The sequence below is a fragment of the Anas acuta genome, chromosome 3 (assembly GCF_963932015.1).
Source record: "Anas acuta chromosome 3, bAnaAcu1.1, whole genome shotgun sequence".
In the NCBI taxonomy this organism is placed as follows: Eukaryota; Metazoa; Chordata; class Aves; order Anseriformes; family Anatidae; genus Anas; species Anas acuta.
In genome coordinates, this window is record NC_088981.1 from 104,891,148 (window position 1) to 104,901,757 (window position 10,610).

The window sequence follows — 10,610 nt, forward strand, 5'->3', positions numbered from 1 at the left end:
ACACTATTTCTTATGCAAGCCAGGATGCTGTTGGCCTTCTTGGCCACCTGAGCACACTGCTGGCTCATATTCAGCCAACTATCAACCATCACTCCCAGATCCTTCTCTGCCAGGCAGCTTTCCAACCACTCCTCTCCCAGCCTGTTGTGGCACTGGGGGTAAAACAAGTTTTATTTTATTTTTTATAATTTTATTTCTACAAGAAACAGAAAGAGAAGGTCATATCTGTGATGGACACACAAACAGTACAGCTCCTGGCAGAGGACTCAAGCACAAAGACCAAAGCTTTGGAAAACAAAACAAAACAAAAAAAACAACCACCCTCAGGTCCACAAATGCCAACAGGACATGAATGCACAGCAGCCCCAGCAAGTGCAATCGCAGATGAAAAAGGTGACCCTGCTCGGTCTCTTGATAATACTGCACCTACATAGTCAAGCCTTTACAGTACATGTTGAAGCTCTTTGTGAATCTTCTGGAGAGTTACACCAATGGCTTGATATATCTAGAGATTAAAATATAACCCAAAACCAGAAGCATACCCCACCACATCCCAAGGACAAGTTAGCCAGCAACCTCTGCTAAATACCCCTATATTAAGGAGAATTTTAAGCACTTAAAATCTAGCAGGCTACCAGGTCTTAAGAGTCTACTGCCAGCAAAAGAGCAGAAAAAAAAAAAAAAAAAAAAAAAAAAAAGCTCTAGAAATATAAGAAACTGTCCCTAACCCTGAAAGAGACTACAACTTATGTGCCTGCTTCTACTGTTTTCAGATACTCACTGGCACAGGGAACTTGGGTGATACATTTCCCCTAAACCCTGCTCCATCGCTTTAACATCAAGGTCCTAATTTTGATAACACTTGACATAGAGATGAAGGCATAAGGTCACATTCACAGTAAGCCCTATAATTCTGCAAAAATCTTAAGAGACCTAGAACCACAAAGAAAAAACACAAAGTAACATCATCTTCCCATGCATAAGCATGCTCTAAAAATTAGTCACCTGAAGAAGAGCTGCATGCAGTAAAGACATCTGTTACTATATAGCTTGCTTTACTCTAAAAGACCCTACTAGCTGTTACCTCAAAAAGACATGCTTACCTTTCTCAACTTAGAAACACATTAACCCATACATTCTGAACCACCTAAAGAACCCTGCAACTGGCTGAAGAAAAAAACAAAACATGTTCCTCCCCTCCATCACAGCACATCTCAGACAGAAAGAGCTTTCTAGTGGGACACCTGCAGCTTATATACTATTAGACCCACCTGGCACCCAACCAATCACCTGGGAAAGGGGTGGGGCAAAGCAAAAAAAAAAAAAAAAAAAAAAAAAAAAAAAAAAAAGTAGAAATCAAGCAGGATGAGCAGCAGCTATGTTGTTTTTGTTTATTTGGCTTAGCTCAACAGTGTCAAAGCCCAGTACAGAGAACTAGGCTGTTTGTAGAAGCAGTAATTCTCATGCTTTTGCTTCAGATTTTAATATTGGAAGGACAACATGACCAAGTAAGTAACTGAAACTATTTCAACTGGGATTAGCTCAAACCTTTCTTTACACTCATGGTGGATGAAAACATCTCTATATTAATTCTGTTAGATTTATAGCTGCTGTTAGTAACATTAACCATAACCTTCTTTTGAATCTGAACAGTCTTGTATGGCAGTAAAAGGATTGCTTAATGTTGGCTACACACATTTTTTCTTTTGGGGGCCTTTAGGTTCATCGTTTACCATTTTTAGAGATCTTTCATGGAGATAATAACCAGGCAAGATTGCGACTTGTCTTAATGAAATTAAGTACTATGAAAACCGGGAAAATTTACTGAGTAAGTTTAATACCAGTAAACCAATGTAAGTAGTAAAAATTGTTTTAAATGCATTCATTTTCCCATAGGATCCTACTGGACAAAATGTCCACCATACAGCTAAATAAAAACATCATACGATGGGTGAGCAATTGGCTAACGGGCAGGGCCCAAAGGGTTATGGTAAATGGGGCTGCGTCAGGCTGGCGGGCGGTCACCAGTGGGGTCCCTCAAGGCTCCATTTTAGGGCCGGTACTTTTCAATATTTTTATAAATGATCTGGATGTAGGAATAGAAGGTATTTTGAGCAAGTTTGCTGATGACACCAAACTTGAAGGAGTTGTGGACTCGAATGAGGGTGGAAAGGCCTTGCAGAGGGATCTGGATAGGTTGGAGAGCTGGGCGATCACCAACCGCATGAAGTTCAATAAGAGCAAGTGCTGGGTCCTGCACCTGGGACGGGGAAACCCCGGCTGCATGTACAGACTGGGCGATGAGACGCTGGAGAGCAGTCCAGAAGAGAGAGATCTGGGGGTCGTGGTAGACAGCAAGTTGAATATGAGCCAGCAGTGTGCCCTGGCAGCCAGGAGGGCCAACCGTGTCCTGGGGTGCATCAAGCACGGCATCGCTAGTAGGTCAAGGGAGGTGATTGTCCCGCTCTACTCTGCACTGGTCTGGCCTCACCTCGAGTACTGTGTGCAGTTCTGGGCACCACAGTATAAAAAGGATATGAAACTGTTGGAGAGTGTCCAGAGGAGGGCTACGAAGATGGTGAAAGGCCTGGAGGGGAAGACGTACGAGGAACGGCTGAGGGCACTGGGCCTGTTCAGCCTGGAGAAGAGGAGGCTGAGGGGAGACCTCATCGCAGTCTACAACTTCCTCGTAAGGGGGTGTCAAGAGGCAGGACACCTTTTCTCCATTAACACCAGTGACAGGACCCGCGGGAACGGGGTTAAGCTGAGGCAGGGGAAATTTAGGCTTGACATCAGGAGGGGGTTCTTCACAGAGAGGGTGGTTGCACACTGGAACAGGCTCCCCAGGGAAGTGGTCACTGCACCGAGCCTGTCTGAATTTAAGAAGAGATTGGACTGTGCACTTAGTCACATGGTCTGAACTTTTGGGTAGACCTGTGCAGTGTCAAGAGTTGGACTTGATGATCCTTAAGGGTCCCTTCCAACTCAGGATATTCTATGATTCTATGATTTTCAGTGGGATTTGTGGAATAAAGGGAAAGCTACAGGGATAAGAAAATGAAACATCCTTTAACGTGGAGAATATGGCTGTGTAAAATGGCATCAGCATAAACTTCTCACTTCCCCTTGGTCTACTTGATTTTTTTAAATCAGGCTGTTTTAACCTTTACTGTCTTATGTAAAATTGAGCACATGGTTGCTATTAAGGAGATTAATATAGATCTAAAGTTATATATCTATGCCTTCTTTTTTATTATGTCAAAGTAAATTAATCAAAATATGGGTTTATCCTTTTGAAACAGCACTTTGATGCTTAAGTTTCTATCACTTGTTGCATATTCTAAAGATAAAAGCTATACAGGCCTCCCCATTATTCAAAGAGACAAGACAAAACACAAAATTGAAAACAAACAAGCAAATAAAACAAACAAACCAAAAAGAAAATATTGTAAGAGAAGATAATGCAACAGTCAAATTTTACAAACCAGGTCTTGCTTAAGGATCTGGAAGAATGACATCCTGACAGAAATCCTCCAGGTGATGCCACGTGCTCCCACCATGACTGAGAAGAACTGCTTTAATAGGTATTTCTGGACTAAAACCCTTGTTTTAGGACCTGGACATGTGAAAATTTGGAACAGGTAGAAAGGATGAAAAAGAATCAGTAAAGAAGCACACAGTGTGCATGGGTTTCTTAGCAGATAACATGCTGGCATCTTTCTTAGTAGATGACAAAGACTTTTTGTGAGATGTAGCATAACCATGTCACTCCCAGCGAATCTACCAAACTTCACACATAAGAAATTAGCATGAGAATATGTTTATTGATACTGCGTGGCTCAAAATAATTTATAAAAAGACCAATGCCACAGACCAGAATGATTTAATGAGGTGCTTTGTGCTCTCCTGGCCTCCTCCTCTTTCTTCTAGTGCCTATGAACACTAGCTGTCAGAATTTTGTGGACCTTTTCCAAAGACAGATTAGAGCAAAGAAGTTTTAACACTGACTTCAGCCATCTTTGTATGCACATAGTAATGCAGATACAATGTTGCCCTTCTTGCTTAATAGACTTGACGCATTTTCTTATCTACCAGGAACATTTTTAGTCAGCAGCCAAGAATCTCCTTCTGACTGCATTTATAGATAGAACTGAGAACTCTTTCACTCTATATGCTACATAGTTTATTTGTATTTATTAAGTCCCTAATGAACATTTAAGTCCACACTGAAATGAATGATGCATTTTATTAATTGTGTGTTGTTGTTTTTTTTTTAATAGGAAAATAGTAAAATAAGAATAAGCATTGGCATTAACACTTAATAGCTAAATTCAGACACAGCCTTTCTCAAAACAATTTTATCCAAAGAAATACAAAAACATTTATATAATACAAATACAATACATCTTATACAAAGAAAATATATATTTTGTTCCTTCTCCCCATCCCTGTTTTTAGTCTTACCTCCCTTTACACCTTCGCTGACCAGATGATCCTTTTGTAGACTACTACCAGCTGTGGAAATTTCAATAAGCAATTTTCTCTAAGTGCTTTCTCCTGTGTCTCCTGAACCTTTCTTATATAGCTTGCAGTTTTTTCTCATTGACATAGGAGGTTTATGATTGGTTTGGCTAGCAAAAGTACAAATTGGGCTTCATTTTGACACTGTGCTTGATGTGGGAGATTGATGTTGTTGGGGACTCTTCTGTAGAAGTTCCTTCTTCATTCTTATTTGGAAATACCTGCCTTTATAAATTAACAAGCAAGTTAAGGCATATATATGTATTCAGAATCTATTTCTGAGGTAGAGGACAACATACTAGTAGTGTCTCTGACCAGTGCAAATCTGTTTATCACCACTGACTACAGTGTAGCCATGATGGCTTAGAGCAGCAGTGAATTTCAGCCATGGGACAGATTTCTACTCCAGGTTTTGAAATGCTTGTGCTGTAGTATGGTACTTTAAGCCATACTGTTTATGCAAGCTAATATTCAAAATAATAATAACAGCAAACAGAATTGTTTCATAATAGTCTTATAATAACCCTATGAGAAATTGAAAGCATGTTATTAAAAGCATACTGGTGTTAATAATGCCAACAACTGAATTTCAACTATAGAAATCTTTGTGCTTGAAATTTTTTCATTTGCATAATTTTGTTACCATCTAGAAATTTCAGTAACTGACCAAGTTCAAATAAGAAAGTTGAAACAAAGCATATTTTCCAGTCCAGCCAGTATTTACATTTTTAACCTAATCACGCATTCAAATATAGGTTTTACTTTATGAGGAATTTTAATTTTTTTACAATCACAGAATGGCCGAGGTTTGAAAGGACCTCTGAAGATCATCCAGAAGATCATCCAGACCCAGCCGAGCAGGATCACTTCAAGCCTTTCATGCAGGATGGCATGCAGGTGGATTTTGAATGTCCCCGGAGAAGGAGGAGACTCCACAACCACTCTGGGCAACCTGTTCCAGTGTTCTATCACCCTCACAGTGATAAATGCCCTCTCATTTTCAGCTGTGTTAAAACCTCCTGTGCCCATTGTCTCTCATCCTGTTGCTGGGCACAACTGGAAAGAGACCAGCTCCATCCTCTTGACACCTTCCCCTCCAATACTTAACCAATATATACATTGATGAGATCTCCCCTCAGTCTTCTCTTTTTCTGGGCTAAACAGGCTTTTTTTTTTCAGCCTGTCCTCGTACAAGTGTTCCAGTCCTCTAATCATCTTAGTAGCCCTCCTCTGAACTAACTTACATTTGAAAAAATGTGCATTCAATTCATAAGGAAATTTATCCTCTGGCTTTTTTTCCTGATTAGAATTATTCCATTTTTTTTCCCCCTTTCTGTGTTGCTCTCTGTGGTCACCTGCACTGTTAAAAAGGGGACTAAGACAATTAATGTGAATAAGGTATATACATGAGATTTTTAACTGGTGTTCTACTTCATATACTGTTTAGAAACTGATTAATGAAAATGATCATCTGACTGATGGGAAAGGCACTAAGATTATTTTTCAAGCTTCTCTCTCTTTTTTCATTACATTGTTTAACATGCATTTTAAGGCAGCAGCACTGATGAAAATGGACTAACCCTCTTGTTTTGTTTGTGTAACTTTAATGTTCTGATCCTTCCCTAGAGCACTGTCCCTCTGAAACAGAGTCAAGACATAACATTATTTTTCTTTACCCATAGTTTCTAATTTGCTTTGGAGTTGAATAGGTGGTTATTTTTTAACCTAAATACCAGAACTAATAACCATACTTCTGCAGATGCAGACTTACAAGAGGAGGTGGAGAAAGATAGGTGCAGCACAGGGATTTTTACCTCCCTTTCAAGGACCAGCTGATTCAAAGTATATTGCCATGTATTGTATTTCCAACCACCCTATTTTGAAGCCACTTATGCAGGCAAACAAATCAAATGAGTTTATGCTGTTACACACTCATATGATTTGCTGAGTCAGGAACTTCAGCAACAAAACAAGGAAAATATGCTTGCAGAAATACAAGAAGCCAGAAATCAATGAACCTTGTGTATGGGGCAAAAATGCTTTTTGTAGTTAATGTAATAGTGCCTTACAATAAGACACTGGGCCATGGTGTTTTGATTCTATCATCATACGCTGCCACCTGCCAAATATCATCACATTTATACTAACCAGTTAAATGTTTCTGAAGCCAGTGAACACAAACCTACTTTCTGAGTGAAGGGCTGCTTCTTTTTTGCAGGTGCACTGAGAAGACTGAGAAATCTCAGAAGGTTAAAAAAAAAAAAGTGAGAGAAGAAAAAAAAAAAAAGGATTTTTTTGCAGCATACTGCTCTTTGAAAAAGCTCAACACAGACTGTTTTCTCAAGTGTACTTAAAAGGTTTGTGTCAAATCATCAACTGAGTCAGATTGTCTGAGTGAAGTCGTGCTACTTTTATATACTGATGCATTTACAAATTTAATTTCACATACCATTTCTTTGAATCTAGGAAGGCAGAGACCTTGAGGTGGAAGGCTCTATTCTGGGGAATCCTTGTTCATCTTAATGTGATTTTTCTTCTGTCTGTCTTCTTCCTCTTCTCATCAGTGAAAGAAAAAAAAAAACATTTGATTGACAACCAGCAAACAGACAAAGGGACTGTTAATGTACAGCCTTATATTTTCAAATGCTTATTTGCCTTCTGAGAAACATTCATGACAGCTATGAAGCAAAATTCCTTCTCAGTGTTCACTTTTCATCCCCTTTCTGACGTGTCTGATGTGTGAAGAATAAAGAAAGAAGGGGACTCTTGTGCAAATTTCTCTTGGATGATGAATTCTGATGAAATAGTTCTTAGGTCCAGCCTTGGAGCTTTTACAAAATGTTTTCTTCAAATACTAAGCCCCTGGCTTGTTCTTGCACACTTGTGGGCTGGAATCCTGGACTATCTAGGGATATACCCTGGTCTGTACCCTTGTTTGTTGAGCTATATTTTTATTTATTTTTTTCCCACAAGCTTTGAAATACCTAGAATCATATAAAACTCTACTCTAGAACACTGGCAAGCTAAGAGCAGTGTCCATAGGGATCTATGCTTATGTAATTCATAGAACTTCATTTTTTTTTAAAGAGACTTGTATCCTGTGTACTGTTTAATGTTTGTACTACTTAGATCAAAAATTTCCTGCTAATGCCTTAAATATGAAACTGCAGCTGTGCTGGGCCAATGTACTCTCAGTCTTGGTGATTAGGCTGAGCCACTACAATGCCCCGGGTTAGAAAGAGCAGTGCATTATCTGTCATTTACCACCTAGGCCACTGGAAGTCTTTGGGTCCAGTACTTGCTGCCAGTTTTATATTTTATCAATAGATAATAGAAATATGAAATACAGAGGCAATGAGGGGATCAGGGTTGCAGACCAGGTTACTGCATGCTAGAAACCCTTTATGGGCCAGCACAGAAACCTATCTGTATTCTTTGTATGCACTCATCTTTCTTTTAAAAATTTCCCTTTCAAGGTAAGGAGTACCATGCTTTTGTTGTTGTCGTTTTGTTTTTGTTTACTTCTCTTCAAGCATAGAAATAGACCCAAAGATGTCAGCAAGGTGTCTCTCATGCTCAGATATTAAATATGCACTTCTTGATTTGCAGCAGAGAATTACATGATATAAAATGATACAGTCTCAACAGTTTAACATGCCTGCTGACTTTGATTAAAAACAGTATTTTGTCATGATCTTGCACGTTAGATAGGAAGACAACATTGCTGAAGTGGATTTTTAATAGTAGCTTTAGTTTGTGTTGAGCAGGGTCTAAATTTTAAATGAATTCCAGCAGACTTGACCACCCAAACTGCTCAATATTCTCCTACTTACCTGTACCTTACTAAGGATGAAAAACTTTTTTCACTTTCTAGCATGTTCTCCAACACTTCCAACATAACCATTATAATCTCAGTCACTTGCTCATATCTGAAGCTGGCAGGCTGATTCAGAATAGCAGGACAAGCTGAAGTCTCTGTTGTTTATCCCTGAAGCTACTGTGTTTCAGGGAGAGCTTACCGACATCTGCAAGACTAGTGGGAGCCTCTTCCAACAACAGCTGACCCCACTACCCCGCAGCCCTCTGTACTATCCATGCTGAAATATGCCTTTTAGTGAGGGAATTACCATTGCAAAAATGTTGGTAATTTTAAGGATGATTAGAACCAACATTCACAAAGTTGAATTTCAGTCTTTGGAGCGTTACTGTCTTCCAAGATGCATAGAGCACTGATGATGCATTACTCAGTGTTTTTATCAGAACAGAGTCTTTTCCTTGGGGAAACTTATCTATTACTATGCTTTATAGTTAGATAATTGTATTTACTTAATCTGAAACAATAAAAAGAACCACAGCTTAGATGATATTAAATGGTCAGAATAAGAGCCCAAAGGATTATTCCAGAAACATTCTGCACTGTAAGGCAAAATTTTCCTCTTAGAGACTGTACTTGAGCCATTCATCAAAGGGAGATTGTGGAAAAACAGATGTTCTTCATGTTTGCAGCAGAAAAACCATTTTCTGTACTTCCTTTGAAAGTCTGAAAATATTTTATATAGATTCAAGAAAAGGTAAAAACTGAAGCACTGTGACAATATTATCATTTCAGCTGAGACTAAATGGTTGGTTTGGTTTTGTGACAGCTTCATTAGAAGTTGTGAATCAGAACCACCCATTCTGGTTTGCATTGCTTTCCTGACATAAAACAAATGCAAACTTGGCTTAACTGGTACTATTCCATGAATTATTGTTGATTAATTCAGCTACTGCTAGCAAAAGTTGCTTTGGAGAAAAACAGAACTTTTTTTTTCCCCACTGATTAGTAAAAGAAATATGTTCGTTTTTCAGCTTAAATTTGATTTAAAAAAAAAAAAAAAAAAAAAAAAAAAAAGCTTCCTTGTGTTTCTGTGACCTAAATTTACTTTATTCCACAGACATTAAAAAAATAATAATAATTATATATTAAAAAAAAAAAAAAAAACTATAAATTTATGTTAAACTCTGATACTAAGCTGCATTCAGGATGTCCTAATTCACATTACAGTATTATCATTACACTAGATTGTTAATGATTTCTTTCTCTTATATTTAAGACTATCCTTCTCTTTTCTTTTCATTTAATAAAAGAAGAATATATTTTAGATGAATGCAAAATACTTTTAAAGACTTTCATGAGGAGAATGGCAATATTATCACAATTAAAATGAAATGTTCAAGCAGAGCTGTCTCCTTCCCAATCTTTGAGTGGAGCTGTGCAGAGCTAGTTACTTTAATTGAACTAATGAATTCAGCTTTCAGTACCCCATGTGGATATTCTTTTACTTTAGCAGCTACATTAAAGGTTTTCTATTAAAAGTCACATTATATGGGGACGTCTATTTGTCTGCATAATCAGAAATGTGCATGTTGATTTCTCCAATTAGATATCTGACTTCTTATATTCTTTTTAATATTTTCAGAAGCATGCACAAAGCATTGAAAATCATAAGAATTTCTAACCTTTGGTTAGAGCAAGTCATGTTCTTGCATGTAAAAGTATCTATAGGTTTTTGCACAAAATTTTATTGTGATTTTTGTCTTCCTTGCATACTCTCTATCACCATGTTGCGCTAAACACCACGTTGATTCTGAGGTTCATAAAATGGCCAAGGACTGAGGGCAGATTCAGCCCATTAAAGCTGATACGGTATGGACTGGCTGAGATGAGCTTTTACTTTTAGAGCTTGGTATTTCATTTTTCAGTCAGCCTGTCCCTTCAGGTTTGATTCAACCATACACTGATGTCCATCAAAAGATAGACATTGTCTTCAGATCAGTTGGATTGGGCCCTCAAGGGCACATGAGGATGTTTTCACCATGGGTGGCAGAAGCAGTCTTTGTTTCCTTGAAAAAAAAAAAAAAAAAAAAAAGCACTCAATTTTCAGAAGAGTTAGCAAGGACAGATATTCAATAATATCAAATTAAATAAATAATGGAGAATTAGATTTTTTTCAACAGTTCTGTTAAACAACAGCTGATTTGACAGATATGATTGTAGTTTTCATGAGTAAACTTGTGTGAATAAGACTGGAATTTACCTACAAAGGTGT

General features: G+C 38.0%; 1 long non-coding RNA gene across 2 annotated transcripts; it reads left to right on the top strand.

The window, feature by feature from the left end:
* The first annotated feature begins 1,365 nt into the window (after positions 1-1,365).
* On the top strand, positions 1,366-7,296 carry LOC137854776 (uncharacterized). 2 transcript variants are annotated; one of them, XR_011095389.1, is made up of 4 exons: positions 1,366-1,508; positions 5,318-5,418; positions 6,740-6,878; positions 6,988-7,296. It is a non-coding gene; the product is annotated as an uncharacterized lncRNA (long non-coding RNA). The 2 variants fall into 2 exon arrangements; XR_011095388.1 differs by having other exon boundaries at positions 6,740-7,296.
* Positions 7,297-10,610: the final 3,314 nt, after the last annotated feature.